The sequence below is a fragment of the Limulus polyphemus genome, unplaced genomic scaffold (genome assembly GCF_000517525.1).
Source record: "Limulus polyphemus unplaced genomic scaffold, Limulus_polyphemus-2.1.2 Scaffold66, whole genome shotgun sequence".
Lineage (NCBI taxonomy): Eukaryota > Metazoa > Arthropoda > Merostomata > Xiphosura > Limulidae > Limulus > Limulus polyphemus.
This window is the reverse complement of record NW_013665676.1, coordinates 618,292-640,767: the sequence shown is the minus strand read 5'-3', so window position 1 is coordinate 640,767 and position 22,476 is coordinate 618,292. Positions and strand designations below refer to the sequence as shown.

Here is a 22,476-nt window from a genome sequence, read left to right as displayed (position 1 = left end):
TTTGAATTTCGCGCAAAGCTACACGAGGGCTATCTGCGCTAGCCGCCCCTAATTCAGCAGTGAAAGACTAGAGGGAAGCCAGCTAGTCATCATCACCCACTGCCAACTCTCGGGCTACTCTTTTACCAGCGAATAATGAGATTGATCGACACATTAAGACGCGCGCACGGCTGAAAGGGCGAGCATGTTTGGTGGGACAGGGATTCGAACCTGCGACACGCAGATTGAGAGTCGAATGCGCTGTCCACCTGGCCATGGCAGGCCCGATCATAAGATATGCCTGCAGCGTTTATTCCCAACCTTATTTAGATTTGAAAGAAATACTTGTACAAAATACAGTAGACAAGGCTTGATATTATGTATATTCATTAGCTGAAATCACGTGGAGTTCCCGGAGAAAACACGATGGACATTTCATAGCAATTACAGCTATGCTTTAATTTCAGTGACAAACTATTGCCCATCATTTTAAGGGGGGGAGGCAGATAAATAAATATTTTATTATGAGCCAATGAAAAATTCATAAGAATTTTTTTTAAAATCTATAGTTTGACACAAGCTACATCCACAGAGCCCCAGGTTATACCACAATAGCTTGTTACTTGTTTGTAACGTATCGGTGAATTGAGATATGTAAAAACTCGACAAGGTCCGTTGAAAGGTTAGAACTCTTATATCGGGATCTGAACGAAACGACCGCGAGATTTTAAATATACAGGTATTTAAGGCACATGATTCTAACTTATCACTAACCTCGGTCAACAGGGAACTAACTAGTTTAACTGTGAAAATATAGGTATTAAATGTGTATATAGAAAATTTTTCTGTGATATTAACGAAAATATTTTAAAGGTAATAACATAATACTTGCTAAGAGGTGCTTACAAGATGAGAACATTCCTGTTAAAAAAAAAGAGAAGTAGCAGTGGGCCTAATGGCATTGAAAGTAATGACACTTTAGTTTGAATGCCGTGGTAACTCAATATAAGCAAGTCAGTCATTTACTATGAGACGCAAAAACATTATGGATGACAAATCCTTGATAAAATATTTTCAAGTCACACAAAACTTTGGAAAATTCAATGCCTGTTGTGTTTTACAAAAAATATTTAACGTGATTGGTCATTTGATGGAGTACTTGTGGCCTATGAAAACTTTTGTTTAATTGCTGTTCCAGTTGCCTATGAGCAACGTCATCAGCCATTATACAACAAACATGAAAGTCAAAGCAATCAAAATATTTCCACTGTCGAATCTCCCTTTCAGATTACGAACTTAAAAAAAGGAAAAAAATTGAAACATTATAAGTAGTTTTTAGAATCATTTTTATGAGTGTTGTGTCTCTATTGAAGAGTTTGTCTTTCTTCAAAACCTTTAAAATGAAATGCTTGTATTAGTACAAAGACCTTTGATAAGGATAAATATTTTGTTTAGTTAAACAAGGATTGTTAGGTAAATGAAAAGGAAATATTTTGTTTAGTTAAACAAGGATTGTTAGGTAAACAAAAAGGAAATATTTTGTTTAGTTAAACAAGGATTGTTAGGTAAATAAAAAGGAAATATTTTGACATAAAAACCGTACATTGAAAATAGAATCGAAATCCAGTGAGCTACTATTCATTTTTTTTTGAGAAAACTTTAGATAAAATTTCTTTAAGTAACTTAGATCTTACCCGCAACCGTTCAAGAGTTTTTCATGAGCGCCCTTACATTTCACAAAAAATTGCAAGTATTTTGATGTAAACTTAACATCGTAGTTTAACTAAATGTTTTTAGTAATTTTAACTAAAACTGTAAATTTGTGTTTGCGTTTAAGCACACATAACACACATTCTTTTAGTCTTTGGCTTATACTGTAAAAGCTGATCCCCTACATACATGTTTTGCCCCCCTCCTAAAAATATTTCTGTGGGCGTGCATGGAGTTCCTAGATGTTATTTAATTTGAATGTATATTACAAGCTTTTTTTTTTTACTTCATTATCCTTTTTTTCTTGTTATTCGATAATTTGGCTCTACCACTAAAGGTTGTAATTATATAACGAGTTATCTTTTACCTAGCTTTATACTTTTCCCATAAACAAACACATCGTTGGATAGCAATATTGTAAGTAAATACTCTAACATACTCTGTGTTGTCTATTCTCTTTACGAAAGGGATTCTTGGATTTTCAATATATTACGTCTAATTTGGTTTAGTTTCGTTTGATGTACGACTTTGTGATGTATCTGAACAAAGTCGTCAAAAGTGAGCAGTTCACTTTGGGATAGTAATTGTTTTTTTGTTTCGAAACAACTTTAGTTGGAGTTCTGGTATTTTGAGGCTAGTTTTGATACTGCTGTGTTCTCTTTCAATTACAATACATTCTTGAATTGAAAATTTTGCAATATAAGCCTATTTAAGCTGCACTGAAAAGTTAGGCCTGAATATTAGCATAAACGTTTATCAAGTCATCCTCTACGTCAAAGAAGTTTTACTCTTTGGATCAAAATCTGACGATATTAGCCCGAAGAGAGATGTTCGAAAGATTTTATATGAGCGAACACATAAAGAATAATTGATTTTTCTGAAGTTTAGGATCTCAGAATTTTTCGAGTGGTACCAGTAATAATTTTGAGTGCACACATAAAAAAAAAAAACAGTAAGAAAAGAGATTATAAATATGAAAGGTCTAGAGGCTAAACCACATGTCGATATTGTTGCAAAGAAATTTGAATTATTACGCCATCTGGCTTGTAGTGGTGTGCCATAGAAAATCCGCGTTATCAAGTTTCCTAAAGTCGTTGTAGCGTGTACGTTCTGAATGTGCTTCTCCATTTATCAGTGCTGAAAGATTCGACCCCTGAAAATCCTGCTGAATATTAGGGGAGGGGAGGGAGAGGAGAGGCTGTTTGACAGGCAGATGTCTAACGCTGGCTTATTGTACCAGTCAGTGCTATTTTGACGCTATGTTTGTGTGTGTGGGGGGGGGGGGTAGAAGCTTTGGAAGACATTAAAGATTTTTAGAAATAGCTTTATAACGTCGTGTGTGTACTGGTGCCAGTTAACATGACCAGAAGACTCGACAACTGGCTAAGGAAGGTTTACTAGCCATAAAGTTATCCTAGCAACAAGGTCAGGAAACTTAATAGTTGGTTTCCTGTGTGTGATTATACAGTCTACGCTAGCACCTGTAAGTTGTAGAACCACAAAACTATAATTTAACAATATCCTGTTGTTATTGACTGGAACAAGAAAAGCTCTTATCTTCTTTATGTAAAATATGTAACAAATAGGAAGGCTTGAAATGATGGCCCAGTAGAAATTAAAATTTATAAAGGCAAATTCGGCAGTACTAGGTGGATATGACATGTGACGTTTTGCCTGGTGATGTTACTGGCGAAACGTCAAAATATGTATCAACTTGGTCTTCACCACTTTGTACTGCCGATTCGCATTTGTGTAACATATAATAATAATAATAATTGCTTATGAACATGTGATAAGCCTTGTTATGGAATAATTAACTCGCAGGTTAACCACTCCCGTATACAAATGAAGTTCGGGGTGTTGATGGGTGAATGGAATGTTACATGATGATAAATGGGAAACAGTAATACATATGTGAAAGGTTAAAATAACGAGGTATGACGGAAATACCTAAACAGAATGTAAACAAGTAACAATTTATTACTGAAGGTGGTGGAACTCTGACATGAAATAAAACTAAATCGACACACATCGGCATAGAACTATTTAAAGATCGCCAAAAAATCAGACAAACTTATTTTGTGACAGCTCTATCATACCACGTAACAGTCAGGAAGATAGTCTCACACGGTCAGATGTGGGGCATCGTAGTTCAACTATGAAATAAGATGGCATAAATAACCTAGAATGACACTAACTATAGAGGATAACACTTAGGACAATGTTTAAAAGATCAATAATGGATTTGTCGATTTAAAGGTGAAATACTGGAAAAGTACCGATGCTTTTTTTTATCTAGTTTAGCACTATAGGAAGGCACAATTTATGTTAGCAACATATCACTTATTAGGTAATTCGCCGTCTATTTCTTCCCATTGTATTGAACTTTATTAAGCTCCACAATTTGAATACATAAAACAAAAAAAAGATATAAACCTTAGAATAAAGAGCAGCTCTGTTACCGCAAAATTGGCACTCGTAATTGAACAAACTTTAAGCCACATGATGAACAAATGTGTTGTGAGAAACAGCTTGTTTGAAAACATTTCGTATAATTCTTGCCCAGAGCACGTGTGAACGTGGATAAAAAGAGGAATTAACGCTAAAACTATGCGTTTTGGATCTTGTAGAAGTTATTTTTAGGTTGTGACTGAGAAGGTTTGTATGAATTAGTTTGGATTCCTGAGGGTGAGATAAGAAGAGCAGGAGAATGGATGAATACTAAACGCATACCTTTTGGAAAGCCACGAGGCATACAAAGTAAATATGTATTTTTGGTGAGCAATAATCGATTGATTAATTAATTTATACATACCCAAATCTTCTTAGACGAGCATGATGTATATAGTAAAGTTTTATTTTACTTTTTGATTATTTGTACAAGGCAGCGTTGTAATTGAGTAATATTTTATATGTGGAAGAACATTTTGGGTTCCAACTGTTTCATTTCATCGCCAACATCAAACATGAATAGTTTTTTGAAAAAAAAACACAGTTTTGGATCTGATATAAGAAATATGCTTATACAGTCTGTAGTATTACTGCATTTATAGCGGGCATGGCTTACTGGCTAAAGTGGCGGATTGCAGATCTGTTCGCCATGGCTCGCATCCCATTACACTGTAAAATAAATAAATAAACAAAAGTACCTGAACTTTGGGTTTTAGATACTCTATAAGAGTGACATTCAAACCCCACTATTTGATTACAGTAGCCCAAAAGATGGCGGTGGGTGTTGTTGACTAGGTGGTTTTTTCTCTAGTCTATCAGTTCAAAATTAAGGACGGCTAGCTCCAACAGCCTTGGCATAGCTATGCGCGAATATTTGAAACAAATTAACTAAATTACTTCATTGACCAGGTTATCTACACACACACACATCAATGGAGTTTTATTAAAATACTCGACTTGAACCAAATATCCAGAGACTTTCGCGCTCTTCACTTAAAAGCGGGAATTCATATACATATATTAAAAATTCTTGCTTCCAAAGAATGTTAGTTTTCATAGTACAGAATAGACAGAGAATAAAAGATGCTATGGTTAAAAAAAAGATTCTTACTTGCCCTAATCTCTGGTAGGGGTTGCGGAACGCTGTAATTAATGGCTATCGTTAGCCGAATTGACTTTTTTTCCTTAATGTCAAGAAAAACTCATTTAGAAATATAGAAAAACATTTTTACAGCTATGTATAACTATATAATGAACCCAGGAATATGCAGAAGTTTCGTATAAAGATTGTAATCTCTTGAGCTTTATTTAAGTTTTTATATTTGATAATAAAAATTTAGTGTTCCCAATAACATAATTTCTACGAGAGAAAAACAAAACATTTGTTGTAACTACGTCCTTTTCTCCTTTTTTGAAAGCCTAAGATCACGCAGAAAAGACACAGGATAAACATTCAGTCATATTATTGCTTTTATTCTCATTTCAAATTCATTGCTCTGGTAACTGTTTGGGAACAGTATTTAGTTTGGTAACTTTTTTTATGGCCAGAAGTGACCTAATGGTTAGTGTACAGTGATGCGGTAAGTAAAATTTCCGCTGAACACGCTATGCACTTTATAGGCCGAGTATGGTCTAGTGCTCAGCGTACTTGGATCGTGAATTCAATGGTTCATGGTTCGCGTCCCTTTCCACAAAAATGCGCTATGTATTTGAGGTTGTGGATGCGCTATAAGAGGGACTATAAAATCCTCCTATTTGATGAGATGTAGCTCTAGATTTGGTGGTGGGTGCTTTTGACTAGCTGCTTCCACTTTAGTTTGTTTATCATTTCAAAATTCATGTCAGGAGTTAGTTACCGAAGGTATAAAGAAAGTCTAAGAGATGAATGATAACACCAGTTTGACACCAGTTTATTACTGAGGGTATAAATCAAAAAGAAAGATAAGCTTGTATAGCAAGTTTAAGTGCTTAACACTGTTATAAGATCAGAGTATCCTTCATCATAAGTTATTTTCTCTTCTTTGGTAATAAACTTCTCTGCTTTCTTGCTCTATATTTTTGTTTTGAAAAAAAAAATAACATTTAGTTGTTTGTTTGTCTTGAATTTCACTCAAAGCTATAGGAGGGCTATCTGCGCTAGCCGTCCCTAATTTTTCAGTAATAGACTAGAGGGAAGGCAGCTAGTCATCAACACCCACGCCAACTCTTGGGCTACTCTTTTACCAACGAATAATGGGATTGACCGTCACATTATAACGCCCTCACAGCTGAAAGGGCGAGCATGTTTGGTATGACGGGAATTCGAACCCACGACCCTCAGATTGCGAGTTGAGCGCCCTAGCCACCTGGCCATGCCGGGCCACATTTAGTTGTATTCTGATAATGAAAACTTCCCCAAATTTTTTCAGCGCTTGTTTCCAATTAGTTAAAGACTATAGTCAAACGTACTTTCTCAGTTCCAAGTTGTTGTTTTTTTTAATACATAGATACTCGATTAAAACACGTTGTCACCATTCTAATTGCAAGCTGTTCAATTTGAAAATGTGGATTCCAAGTAATGATATCCTTTTCTAAAATCTCCTTATTTAAATTTACTTATTAGGAATTGTTTTAGAAATCACAATAGTTAAAACTAAAATGTGCATTTACTAAACACTTTCCAGTAAAATATGTCCAACACTTCTCTTAAGTTTAGAGAGTCGTCTAATTAGTTCCATGTTTACACGCCCTGTGCCTTTGAAAGTGCATGCGAGGCTGTCAACCCACACATTTACAAATCTAACTGTACAGCCATAAATAAATAAGCGGAGGTGTTAATTTTGTAACAGTCCGTGTTTTGTTTCAACTCAGTGCTAAAAAAAACAAAAAGTAATGGGTAGGTCACGTGGTTCACGTGACACGGTTTTAAGCTGTACCGCGATTCGCGAAGCTTACTGAAACACCATGTCACTTCCGGTGGGGTAACACAGCATGCATATAATCCATGAATGTCTTCCCCTCTTTTCAGACAGGATTTTACTATTCGCTTGCTGTTATGTTTCCACGTTAGAGACCAATTGAATTTAGATTTTCTATGTTTTAACCTAGCGTACAGAAATACACGTTTCTCAACATTTAAGACGTTGTCACAACATCTTTGCACTCTGGTTGCTTGTACAGTTTAAATCATTTCTGAAGCTGTTTACAATTTTTAGAGAAATATCTCAAGGCTAAAAAAAATAATTTGTTTACCCTTAAAAATTCTTCTTATTACCTAAAAAGTAACAGCTTTTAAGAAAACTGAATTTGTCAAAAAACGTAATTTCTACAATAAAAATAAATAGATGTTTGCGACAGTCACGAACTTTGACGAAATAATTAATAAATAAATGTGGAAATTAGTAGTGAAAAAGAAAATCACAAAAACAGGACATATCTAAGTCATTAATGATATCAATTATCTGTTGTTCTTGTTTTTTGTTTGAGTTTTTCCTTATTTAGGTTTAATAATTGACATTATTAGTTCACGAAGTATTTTATTTTAAAACATTTTTACTACCTGATATCGGTGGTATATTCTTAGATAATTCCGCGGCAACATGGTTGTTAAAGAGTTAAACTTTTTTTGTTTAATTAGCAGACAGTGAAGAAGCTGTAGTGTTCGTAGAATATGTTAAGATCATTAAAGTAAAATCTAATAATGAGAAAAGTTAGTTCATTAGTCAATCTTTTTTTTTTTCTATTTATTTTAGTTTTCATACCCGAGTATTTAATTTTATACTAAATAGTATGGGGGTAAAGAAAAATTATTGACATTATGAAATTTTAATGATTGTACTTTCTGCTGGCCCTAGAAGTGTAATCAAACTTTTAATGAGTTGTCCACTTCACTGCAAAACCTCTTCTGTATAGCTTGAAAAGTGCTCGGTTCGAGATGTGCATGTGCATTCACATCAAAGCGACAGAATCTTAATTATCCCGAATTCTTAAAATTCTTTGTTTTTACGTGGCATATAAGATTTGTCTTTCAAGATTGTGTTTATTTAGAGGTGGTTTTTGAGAATCTGCCTTAGGTGAAGCCTCATTTCTTCGGGGAATTTTATTAATAAAATGATGAAAGATTTGCATATTCTGAGGAATATGTGACGTTGTTTGTAAGCTTAGTGAAAGAGGTTATGGGGGAAACGTTATTATATATATATACATATTATTATTATTATGTGCGCTCACAAAGTATTCAAAACCTTTTTACTGAAGTTTATATAAAGACATTTTAATATCTTAGGACCAGACACTTTCTGATGAAGCCACAGAATGAAGAATCTTAAAACAAATACAAAACAGAAAACAAATGAATTATAATTGGGACATATTTTTAGAAAGAAATTATGATGAGTTTCTAGCATAGTTGTTCATTGATGTCGATATCGTCCATTCCGTTTACCAATTGAAGCTAAATCAACATCATGCGTTTGAAGTCTTAAACCCATTTTGCAACAGCGAACCATGGTCAGTAAATATTAATCGTTTATAGATAACTCTCGAACTGAACCATGGTCAGTAAATATTAACCATTTATAGAAAACTCTGGAACTGACATTTGTTCTAAATTAAGACACCAAACAACTAAATATGTCCTCAGAAACTAAACTTTTATTTCCAAAAAATTGTTCTTATTCGTAACCAGTTTCACCGAAAGAAGAGAAAAATCAACCATTGTAGTAAACACGAGATGTCGTTGTCCTAATACGGAATGCCTCCGGTTAGACAAGGATTCCTAGTCAGAACATATTCAGTTTTATGTAACAGTATATAACCATAAATAGACCAAGTTTAAAGCTTAAAACTCTTTCAAAATGAGGAATACAGGTTTCAGGATTTTTTGAATTATCGCATACATCTCAATAAACATATCAAACACCATGTTCTCACAACCTACCTGTTTGTGAGTTTTAGTGTTCCACGTGTTTAATATAGTGTGTACAACAACGAATTAGTTTGCGTGACATGTATCTTAAAAAAAAGGGGGGGGGACTGAAGATCAGTGGCCATTTGAAGTCTCCCTTGATAATCCTATTACTTATGAAAAAATCCGGACTGATGATAGTGGTATCTTTGTCTTTTGTTCGTTCACTAGACGTGATAAGAACTGAGCCTAAGTAATCGTAATGTTTCGATCAGGAGATGAAGTTTGTCGATGTTTAATAAGAGAAGTTCTTCTGGCTGTTGACGTTACATTCGCTGCTCTAATGTTAAGTAGACGTCATGTAATAGTCCATTTAATCGTATGTGACAGCTTTTCCAATTTACAACCGGTTCTCGTAATGGCTGTTAGTGAGAACAGAGGTCGCTTTATTTATTTTTGTGTGCGTGTGTTGATCGGTGCTTCGAAGCTTCTCAACTGATCAAGTCAAACTTTTGGACAAGACTAACTGAAATCAAAGGTTATCATGCACAGAACGAAACTACTTTGATGGAAAAGTTCTGCGGAAGGGTGACATAAGGTCATTAGTCACAGCCGGGGTATCTTGTAGCCTATAGAATTTCAATCTATGTCGGAACTTTTAACTTTTCAGACTATCCATCTTTCACTGGCGTGGACTAGGTTATCGCATCATCTTGAGTTGTTTGTGCAGAATTAAGTCAGGTAGTCAGACACCTGGAAAAGTCGCAGCTTCTGTAAGTAAGAGTTGTCAGTGTTTGTTATATATAACACACGGGAGAGCTAGATAACAGTTTTAATTAACATTCTACACACGTGAGGAGTAATTCTAAAAACATTCAACGAGTATGCAAAGGTGTTCATTGTAAGTAGGACTCTTGAACTCGGAAATTATTGAAATCAAGTTATTCCAATTGATTTCAGTAAGACTTATACCATATTTGATCATGTAATGAAAATTCTCATTTCATATTAGGTTTCAAAACTTACAGGTTTAAAGTTACTTAATGATGTATATATACATGATTTGTAAGTTTCAGATATGATACATGCCAGTTTTATGAATTTCTTTTAAAGTAGTACATTATTGATATGAAGTTTAGAGACAGCTATATGTGGGATAAGAGATTTATTTCTGTATAACGTCACGTCTTTAACAGTGAGACCTGATCACTTGTACGTTAAATATGTTATCCCACACAAATATTTGTTTGAAAATTTCATACTGTTTGTAAGTTAAGTTAAGGATTATTCATATTAACCGTATTTACTAAGATTAACCTGAGTAGTACTGACATATGACAACTTCAGATTGATAACTAATTAGAGAAGTTTTGACTTCTTTAAATTTTCTGTTAACTTGTTCGTTTAGTAATTCTCAGGCTGTGAATTCCAGGGGTCATGTTTCGCAGTCCTCTGCTGTAAAATTTCGCTCCGAGTTTTAGGGCTCTAAGTGCACTATAACGTGATAGTCAAATCCCACTATTCGGTCAGACAAGAGTAAGTTGGTAATGTTCAGTAGCTGACTTCTAGCATGTTAAAATTAGTGACTGCTATACTTAGATGGCTTTTTGTATAACTTTGCACGATAGTTTGGGAAACACACACACACACACACACACACACACACACGCACACAAAACTAACAGCTATTGATTTATTTTCCAGTATTTTGTTTGACCTGACTATTTAGAGTTTTTAAAGTTTCTTGTAGTTTGGTTGTTGTTAAGCGCAAAGCACCACAATGGGCTATTTGGGTCTGCCCACTACAGACATCGAAACTCGATTTTTAGCGTAGTAAACCTGCAGACTCACCGTTGAGCTACAGGGAGGCAAGTTTATTGTATAAATGTTATAATAAAATAGAAAAATTCATAACAATAGATATGCTGTGCAAATTAATATATCGTATTAAATAGTATATAGTGGCATATAATTGTACTTGTTATTTTAATCTAAAACTACAAAGTTACACAGTGGGTTATCTGTGCTCTCTCAAATGAGGGGGGTCGAGCGCTTGATAAAACAAAACTATGAAGAATTGATGAATAATCTAGTCCGTGAGTCTAAAGTTTGTCGAGATAAATATCTGTCATTTCGTCCTTTTTATTGGAATTAGTTCAAATTATTCAGTGTAGGACTTTTTCGAACTAGTCTTTAAACATGTTAAATTTACGCAGTTATGCCATTGTATATTATATCAGTTTCAGAAATTGTGTAAACCGACATTCACGAGCTGTGTCGTATGATGAATCTGAGCAAAGTCTTTCTCTACTTTCTACTAAGGTTGAGTCATAGCATGGTGGTTAGAGCACTCGATTTGCAATCTGCGGGTCGCAGGTTCGAATACCGTCACTGAACATGCTCGCCCTTTCAGACGCGGGGGCGTTATAGAGTAACAGTCAATCCCACTATTAGTTGGTAAAAGAGTATGCTTGGCGAGGGGAATTCGAATGCGCGACCGCAGATTACGAGTCGAGCGCCCCATCCATCAGGCAATGCCAGGCCGGATAAAAGTTGAAATATTTATTTGTTTCTAAATAATATTTATAACAGTAGCTAAAAATGTTTTTTTTTTTCAAAGTAGTGAATTATAGCCGTTTTATCTCCTTATACGTAAATCCTAACTGACTTTTTTTTGTAAATAATGCATGCTGTATTTTGTCCAATGAGTCGAGTCAAAGAGCAAAATGTTGATAATGGTTAAGAGTCTCTTTATATAGTGAGAAGCAAAACACATTATAATGAAAACATTGTATTCTTCCTCAAAATAACTTTTTTTCGGCACAGGGATTTCCATACTACAGAAATGTGGCTGTTTTAAAGCTTGCCTTGATCAAAGTCAACCTTGTTCTCTTTCCGCTTGTTGATTCAGAAAAGGGTTAGTGATTCATCAGTTTCTGGATACGTCAGAATTGCTAAAGAAATTTGAATAGGACGACCATAAAGCTCCATTTAGCCAAGTATTAAAAAAGAGGAAGCTTTCTAGCGGATTGAAGCCTCCAACTGGATAACTAATACTACTAAACAAAAAAAAAGCATAAAAACGTTATCAATGCTGTTTCTAGTGATTTTTTTTTTCCAAGAGCTTTACTTTTCAAAGGACAGAAACGCCTTTGTGTTCGTACTCGATGAAATATTACAGTTTTTTCATTTGGTTTAACGAAATACTGTCGTTTATCTTTCCTTCGTTAATAACCGTGTAGTTTTGTCCTAACTTTACTTAGCTCATTGGGAAATAAGGAGAACGGAAAAAAGAATACATTTTCTTGCCATCATTATCACGCTTAATGCATTTTTAAAGTTGTATATAAGCATCTAGAATACTTCTGTTTCATATTGTGCTCAAACCAGATTTCCTAAAGTTCTTCTTTAGAAGGTTAGTGTATCTACATACCTTTATGATAATTTTTTTTTTTCGGGGATACTTAGGTTTGCTTTAAAATATCTTCCTATTCTTCACCAATTCCATTCAGGAACCTAAACAGAAATATTTTATTTTTGTCGATACTTAGGTTTACTTTCTAATATCTTCCTATTCTTCACCAATTCCATTCAGGAACCTAAACAGAAATATCTTATTTTCGAGGATACTTAGGTTTACTTTCTAATATCTTCCTATTCTTCACTAATTCCATTCAGGAACCTAAACAGAAATATTTTATTTTCGGGGATACTTAGGTTTACTTTCTAATATCTTCCTATTCTTCACCAATTCCATTCAGGAACCTAAACATTTTTTTTTCAAGTTAATCAACTACTTCTGAAGAGCGTTTTTCACGAACTTGATGATTTTTTAGATAATAATCCATAAAATCAAAAGTCCATATCTCAAATGTTTTCTTCTACGTCTGTATAATAAATGACGGATCAGATTTTATGTTTGGTCAGTCATCTAAGGAAATTTATTAAAATTTCAATGAATTTTGGATATAGGATGTTCCAAAATTCTGGACCTTTAGGGAAATGAGACTCCAGAGAGAGTAAATCCCTATATGGGCCAAATTTTGGGACATCCTGTAGTAGAAAGTGAGTGTGTCACATGAGATTATCCAGAAATGTAGCTGGTTGAGTACAAACAGCTTGGAACACTTGTCAGAGACAAACTGTTTAGGTTTAGAAGATCTTAAAGTACGTCATAATAACTCTTGATTAGTGTTACCAAAGTAAATGTTAATTATATCTACTAAAATCATGAATTATATATTTACCACTCAGTTTCTATACGTATGAAATAGGAAGTTTTGACAGAGATTAACTGAGAGTTCAGCAATAATCTAATGGAATCTAATTGTAGAAACTAACGTAATATCTAAGACTTAGCTATCAAAGGTTGGGGAAAGATGGTATATATATATAACGTAATAAGTCTGTTAATTTAGGATAGAAAGTCAGTTCTTGTTTTAGTTGATCTTGATCATTATATTCCAATTTATATTAGAAATATAATATTATTTGATTAAATTACTTAACACTCCTCGATGGCTCAGCAGTAAGCTTGAGAGCTTATGACAAAATTCAGTGTTCGATCCATGCAGTGGACATAACACAGGTAGTCCATTTTGTAGCTAAGCGCTAAAAAATAAATTAACTAACTGAGAGCTCTTAACGAGTCTTCACTTCAATGTTTAAATTGTTCAGTCATATAATAAATAATTATTAAGTATTATTGCTTAAAAAGAATGATGAAACACGAAGCATAGTGATAATTATGAAATCTAATCTGTTTTAGTCTGTTTTGATTCTGTACGTATGAGTTTTATTCGTAATCGCGTATACTTTTTTATGCAATTTCCCCCAAAAAGTTTTTGCGAGCTTTTGTTGTGTGTTGACGTTATGTTGATTATTTTGTGCTCGATAACCAAGATTGTGAGTAATTTTAAGATTATTTACTCAGGGATTGACTCATCTGATAATAAAGAACTTTTGTGGTAAGGACGTGTGTGTATCTGTAACCACAGCAAAGTTGACTTTCTTCACTCAGCGCAGGTAAAAATGAAAGCAGGAAAGAAACCGAAATGGTCCTAAAGTAAATATATTTGTCCGATACAAGGATATAAACCTGTGTTACACGTTTTCTATGTAAACATAGATTTTAGTTGAAGGATAGGTTAATGAATGTACAGAATAGATATTTGACAAAAAAGCTACATCTGTTAGGAGTGAGTGGCGAAATTAAGATCAGTTTTTAAGTTTCGTATTTTAACATACACAAATACAGTATATGTTTGGACAAGCTTTTCGACATTAGTGTAAGTAATTTAAAGGCAGAAAATAAATTGGCTTTAACATGGATCTTTACGTCAGAAGAACTTATCTTTTCACTTGCTCCTGAAAAATTTGAGGTGACTTTACCCATTATAAGCGCAACAGGTGAAAGTTAACTCCAACAACGCACATTACGGGTTCTCAGACAAATTCGCTGCCTGTTTATATGAAAAAAAAAATAATGTTGCCTGAAACTAATATTACACACATGATACCGTTACAGAGAAAAATATATTTATTTGAGCTTAACAGGAACAGCAAAAAGTGTTCTTTGTAAAAATGATTGCATAAATGAAGAAAGAAAAATGCGTATGAAGTTACACTGATATCAAAACTTGTCATTCTGCAAGCAAAAGCAAAATATTTTTCAACATTGAAAACATACAGAATTTCGTAGCAGGGAAAAGTAATCACTCCACTGACTGTTAAGGTTTTGTTCAGCCACGTGGGGGCGTTATGGTTCTATTCAGGAGTAAAAACAACAACAACAAAAAACGCGCTGTTCATAAATCACAAACTACCTTGGTTGTCAGCGCACAGCTGTGATAGTCTCTTGACTTATACATAAAAAAACCTAAAAGTAATCCAGCATTTCGTCACAAGCATGATTCAAGGCAACTTTAAACTTTAAAATAGTTTCTCCTACGCCTTTTATCAATAAAAACAAAACTCAGAGATGCTTAACTCTAATTATATATGGCCACAACGTGTCGTTCAAGAATGTATTACTGCAAGCAGAGTAGGTAAGCGCGTTAAAGAGTGACTAGTTGTAGCAGTATACAAATATCAGGTGTCGTGGAATAACAGATTGTTGTAGCACTTGGTAACCCTAAGGTGTCGCTGAAAAATTGCCGTTGTGGGATGGGCGTGGCAAATTGATTAACGTGTTCAGACTAGAAATTTTAGGTTGTCTCTCAAAATTTGCAGTGCATACTGGAGAAATTTACATATTTTGATCAAAAGTTCAGAAAAAAACGCATCTTTATACTTCATATATATATATATATAAGTAATTTTTTATATGTTATTTTTACATATAAAACTTTATATATATATATATTTATTTATACTTTATACATATATATATATATATACATATCTGGAGTGTAAAGGTCGTTCTTTCTAAATTTTTGATCAGAATGTTTAAATTTTAGAACTGATATTTGGCGTCACGTTTCGAGGCCTTGGGTACACTACAGGAGTGACGGTCAAGTACCACTATTTGGTCAGCTAAGAGTAGCCAACGAGTTGGCAGTGGATACAGTTGACTGTCTTCCTTCTTCCAGGTCTGTCAGTTCAAAATTGGGGACAACTATGCGCAGATGACCATTTGTTTAACATAGCGCGAACATTCTGAAATAAATCGAACGTGTAATGCTATATAGCCATAAGATATCATTCTCGAATAACGAATATTGCCACTAAAAACAATAGAAATAGTTGGTGTTAACGAACTATTTAGTTATATATGTCGAAATTGAATTGATTACTGAAAACTTGTTCTACATCATATTAGCAAAGCATTTACAAAAATAATCAGTTCTAATGTGGCAGGCAATAACAAGCCATTATCAAAACAGTACATGTATGTTACCTAAACAAGTATTTATTTATTTATTCATGTAGCATGCTTATTACACTATAAAAACACTACTGAAAATAGACATTTTATTAAGTTTATGTAAAACTTCTAGCTACTACAGGATTATATAAGAATATGTGCATTTTAACTACAAGTCGTTTGATAACAATATATTTTACTATGCCAACATAAGTCCAGTAAAACTGTTATTTTTCTTAATATCGAGAGTTAGGGTAATCGGTAAGACTGATAAGTAGGGAGTTTTAATTTTATGAATTAATATGAAATAATTGAACTCCTAAACTCTCTTGATTGGTTTGTGCTTTCAGTCTTTCGATAAGGTCAACCACCAATCAATGAATTTGTTACTGAAATTATAAAAATAGGGTTGCTGGTATTGTTGAAATAATAAAGCATTTATAAATTGCTTCTTTTATTTCCCTGTAGGGGTTCTTAGTCTCTCTCTACATCATCAGGAACCGTAAGTCTCAGATTCTGTTTCAAACAGTCGTGTTTCCAGTGGTTTAGCTGAAGTTACGAACAGAAGAAAGTAAGTGAAGTTTTATTAGGTAAATCAGGGTCTTGTGTTGGTATATAAAAACGAAATTTGTGATAATTTTCAGTTTTGTTTGTTTTCATTTTTCGTGTATGCACTTATTGGATAATTTGTACAATGAATTATTTTTATTTTTTGTAAACTTTCTGACAATTATCATTTCCTGCCACAGAGGTCACTTTCAAAGAAAATCATTAGTACGGTTTTATTATTTTCTGTATGTTGATTCAGTTCTCAGGTTCATTGCTAACTTTTTATGCCTGAAAAGAAAGTGCTCTGAGAAGAAGTTGGATGAGCAAACGCACAATATGTTCTACGCTGTTAAAGTGTTAATCGTTTATTCTAAATACTAATTATGTTGCTACGAATAAAAAGAAATCACTTTAACGAACTCTGCAACTATTTTCCACAAATTTCAAAGTAATTTAAAACCAGCTTATTAGATGGCGCTAGTTGTTACAAGCAAGATTGGAAATTAATGTCTGGTTTGGCCAATCATGAATAATAAGTCCTTAAACTAATCATTTATTTAAATTTTGTATAGCATTCATGTTAGTTTTTCAATTATGTTTAGATCAATTTGCTTCAAACACATTCTGTATATGAGGATTGGGTATCTCATGTTCCCACTAACGTCTGGGAATAATAATACCCGTGGTAGGCAGAGCACAGATAGGCCATTGTGTAGCCTTGGCCTTAACAACAACCACATCAAAGAAAATATAATTCAGATAATTAATATCATCTTAACACGTAAGGATGATCTTAACGACTTGCTCGCCTTCTTTTATTATCATGAGAGGGATTAAAAGTCTGTGCCTTTAAAAAATCCTTTTCATGTTTATACAGTGTTTAAAAAACAATAGGATGAAAATATCGAGCGTGAAAAAAAGTGACATGGTCAGATGACATTCTGAAAACGCTTCGCTTATTGTACATTTTCGGGCCTATACCACGCTGCCATGATGTTTCATGCACGTTGCATGTTGTACCAGTTGGTCTAACGATGTGATTCTAGTAGAGATACAACATCCCCGTTTCTCAAACATTAGTAAACAATTTTATTAAGGTAATTTCCCGACACCTTCTGTTATATTTTTGCGCATCTGATCTTTTGCAGGAAGCTTAAATCTTTTCACCTACGTTGATTTGAGTTATTCTTATATTATATTTCTGTGTATGAGAGTTATTTTTTGGTTATATAATTTTTTAGCGTAACAGCCGCTGATTTGAGAATTCTTTAATTTAGTTTTTTTTTCTCAATTTAAAAGAAAATGTACCAAGACCTATGGCCATTTTTTAGATTATAGCTTTTTTCTGAGGTATTTAAATGCTATTTTTTTTTCATCATGGCTGTTTGTTTCTTCATATGCCACGAGCGTCGTCTACCATATTTTACAGAGCTTAATTTTTCCTTGCATTTTTTTTTCTCTGGTGAGATGTTATTGGTATCGCGATAGAAAATATCGCTCAAATAAAAGTTTCCAACTGGTGAACCAAGCCATTCTAATCATTATAAAATCAATACATTAAATCATCTGTATTCATTTCTGGGTTAATGTTTAGTTCTGATCTGTGTAGTTAGTTTGCTTTGATCAAATGATGATGTCTGTTAAAAGCAAAAACTAGCTTGTTATTCGACCCTTAGCAGAAGAAAGGCACAGTACGACCGATCATTTGAACCATACGAGTCGAACATGTAAGCAAGGTAAATGAATTGTCTAATTACTACTTATTATACGGTACAGTCAGTAATCCATGAATTGTGCAGATAAACTGCTAAAACAGTTTTTTTTTTCAGTTAGCAACATTAGACTGTAGGAAATGGCAAATGATAAAGATTATGTCAATATTTTCTATTTGGTAGCATGAAATGCATTTGCTTTTAGTCTAAAATCCTAGTATTTCCCTTATTAAATCAAATGGCAGCCTATACCTATGTTATAAGACTTCACCGATTTGCCCGTTTTTTCTCTCTTTTTCTTTTATGGACGAATAGGACAAAGAAATATGTCCTTGTTAACTGTGAAGCGTGGACATCCCTTCGTTCCAAACTTGACTAAATCTTATCAAACCAGTTGCTTTCTGTAAAGTGCGTTATGTACTTGCTGCGTTTTGTTTTCTATTTAATCTCGGTTCCAACGCTCCTCTGCTTGCGCTATAGAGACGTAATAATTCCACATATTACGAACCGCTGGGTCGGAGGCCGGAAAGTTTCAACCAAAGGACAACTAATTACTGCTGAAACAGTGAACGAATTTCCACAACGAGCTTATCACCTGGTTGCTGCGTGAATTTAAGCAAATGCACATTAATAACGATTCGTTTGTTTGTTTTTGGAATTTCGCCCAAAGTTACTCGATGGTTATCTGTCCCAAATGTAGAAGTGATAGGCTAGAGGGAAGGCAGCTAGTCAACACCACCTCCCGCCAACTCTAGGGCTACTCTTTTACCAACGGCTGAAAAGGTGAGCATATTCTGTGACAGGATTCGAACTCGCGACCCGCATATTGCCATGCCAAGACCTCATTAATAATGAAATATACAAACAATAAAAAATAATGTTCATTCCTACTAGCATCACTATTTACTTTCTAGGTTGACTGAAAAGTGTTTACGTGTTCACAGACAGAGAGAGAGGGAGAAAATGAATTAAGTTTGAAGCATACAATAAGCTTAAAATCAGTCTGTTAAACAGATTTGACTTAGCTACTCATAAAAGTTAAACCAAATAAATCAAAATCATAATTATATCACAACTGTATAAAACAGCTTATTACTGGAGTCTAACTTTCGAATGTAACGAAAATAATATTACAGTTTTCGCTTACTATTATCCAGGACCGTTTTCGATCTTCGCTTCGATTCTTGGAAATCCTCTGCGTTTCAGTTTTAAAAGTTGATTTGAAACCATAAACTCGAAAACAAAGAATTTTTACAGACTGTTTACAAAGGAAGTATTCTAGCAAAGTGCTATTTATACTGAGTTTTTGGATATTTCGTATGCCCACCACGAGAGGTCGCTAAATTTGTTTGATAGCCAAATAGTTGTGTTGGTAGTGGCGAAACGTTCCTGACATCAGTTCATCCGGGATATTTTGTCCTTTTCCCAGATATCTTTAGTTAGAAGCACATGGTCAGCAGTATTTACAATCGGATGTTCTACATTTTATTTAACTTTCGTTTTAGAAAGGCCTATATATCACATAAAGCTGTATCATTTGGTATCGCCTGCCGACAAATGTACGATTCTTGAAATAGAAGACTACGTAAAAATAAATAAAAAATACAAGTTAATTATAAACAATTTATACAAATACAAAGTATTCTTATGATCTATTTGATACAAGCATTTCAAAGCATTGTTAGGACCTATATAATACAAGTTTTTTCAAAGTACTGTTTGGATCTGTGTGATACGACAATTTTAAAGTACTGTTAGGATCTGTGTGATACGAGCATTTCAAAGTACTGTTAGGATCTGTGTGATACGAGCATTTTAAAGTACTGTTAGGATCTGTGTGATACGAGCATTTCAAAGTACTGTTAGGATCTGTGTGATACGAGCATTTCAAAGTACTGTTAGGATCTGTGTAATACGAGCATTTCAAAGTACTGTTAGGATCTGTGTGATACGAGCATTTCAAAGTGCTGTTAGGATCTGTGTAATACGAGCATTTCAAAGTACTGTTAGGATCTAGTGTAATACGAGCATTTCAAAGTACTGTTAGGATCTGTGTAATACGAGCATTTCAAAGTACTGTTACGATCTGTGTAATACAAGCATTTGTATGAACAACTCTTTTCTTTTGTTGTTGATTGTTATTTCATTCATTATCCAGATCACAGCGTATACACAACATGAAATAGTGCAGTGTTCGAGAAATGATGCTATTTGTAAACTTTATGCCTCATGTATGGAATATATATAGACACTTTATTATTTTCCGAATATAAGACAATAACCGTGACGAAAAGAACAGTAAAAATTAAGGAATGTAAAAAAACTCCTTTTCTTTTTTAGCTTTTGTTTTGTTTACTGGCTAACCGTACCATATCCACTACAGGAACGGAATCCCCGAACTTATAAGCGTTATAAGCTCTTAAGCTTACCACAAAGTCATCGGAGCATTTCGTTAGTCTATCAGTTCGAAATTCGAAGATTGTTCTTGTGTAACATTGTGCGACAATTGAAAAATCAAACACCTTCCAATAATATGTTAGCATTGAACAAACAGATATAGAAAGCAAAGAACTGTTTACATAGAAAGTTAAATATAATGTTTCCAATGGTTATTTATATACAAGACACTATATGAGTTAATTAAGTTTCTCGTTTAATGTTCAACACATTCTAATCCAGGAAGTGACGTTATTTACCGGACAGGTGCTTCAAAATATTTGATGTTATTCAGAGTTCAGCTATGGTACTGTAAGTATTATAGTCACTTTTCCCAGAAAGTCAAATTTCTAGTAATTATGAAAACACCAAATTTATTGTTTTAGTTTTTGTACCAGTTAGCTGACCACACACGCACATATATATATAGAAACACATATCCAAAGGAAAATAAACTAGCGTTAATAATGGAAGCGATTTTGTTCTTAAATAGAAATTGAATATAAAATTGATTATTACCTTCGTCTCTATGTCTACAACGAATATATGTTTCTTGTAATGATCTCAAAAGTTTCTATTTCGTTCTCGTTCTCGCGGCGTTTTATGACAGTTAATATATATGTCCCATTACCTAGCAACATAATACAGCGCTAGAGATGAGTCGACTTTGAAGTCTGTGGGTTCTAGTAGGCCAGGGATACAAGGTGGGAGAATTTAAAGGTCATGCATTCATTGTACAAGAGGGAACTGGAGTGATGTCCATGTAATTTTTATTATCATCTGAAACACAGTTTTACTGCATGAGACAAGAGTGCCATAGTTTTATATACTTTTTGAGCTTGTTAAGCGAACTATGGCTTCAGTCCTATTTTCGTCGTTACAGTTTTACGGGCGGTAAACTTCGTGACTTTCTTTCTTTGTGTTTTTATGTCAGAAATAATGTGGTCTAGCGTGGTGTCTCGTGCAGCGCGCCTACTAATGGAGCTTAGAGGCAGATGACTGGTTGATGGTTTAATGACTTTCATCTACATGAAACAGGCAGATAATTGTAAGAGATCAAAGCTTTTCCCCAAAGTTTAAAGTAAATTAACGTGACTTCGTAGGATTTACAGGTTTATAGCTCTAATCAAAAGTAATATTAAAGTAAACCATTTCAGTACGAAGACACGAGTTTTGGGACAACTAAAACAAAAACCGCAAAAAGTGTAGCATAAATAATTTGTATTTAGATGCCAGCGCAGAAAAAAAAATGTTTGAAAATAATTGTTTATTTGAAATCTCGCAAGATATTTGCGCTAGCGTACCTAATATAGCAGGAGTAGACTAGAAGGAAGACATCTAGTCAAGACCACCCACCGCTAACTCTTGGGCTACTATTTTACCAACGGATAGTGAAATTTACCACTATAGTGAAATATATAGCCCCCACGGTTGAAATGGCGAGTAGGGATTCGAACCCGCGACCCGCAGATTGAGAGTCGAGCGTCCTAACCACAAAAAAAAAAAAAAAAAAATTAATCTGATGTTTCCTCCATTACTGATCAGCTGTATTCTGGCTGTGTTAATGGACAGAAAAATGCTGGGTGTATAACGTTTTGATTATAACTGGCTGTGGCATCGAACAAAAGTGTGCTGACAATACAGAGTTTTGACTGTAAATGGTTATGATACGAATTAGAAGTGTATTGGTCATATGACATTGTGCAATACAAAATGTCAATATTTCGGTAGTTATAATATGAAAATAAATGTAAGCTGAAATATGTTCGATATTATAAGCAACCAATTTACCGATGACTGACGCGGGTGGTGCTATATAACGCAAAACATTGAACTGTCATTTTGGACATAATATTTCAACAGATCGACTGTTTTGAAGATCATATTTT

The 22,476-nt window shown here is 34.0% G+C and overlaps 1 protein-coding gene across 1 annotated transcript in view; it reads left to right on the top strand.

Annotated features, from left to right (window-relative positions):
• Positions 1 to 22,476, top strand: part of LOC106465109 — a 189,962-nt gene that overhangs the window by 26,931 nt on the left and 140,555 nt on the right. Inside the window, exon 2 of the mRNA XM_022393422.1 lies at positions 16,359 to 16,461. The gene's annotated coding sequence lies outside the window, so the exon portion shown is untranslated. The remainder of the gene's footprint in view (positions 1 to 16,358; positions 16,462 to 22,476) is intronic.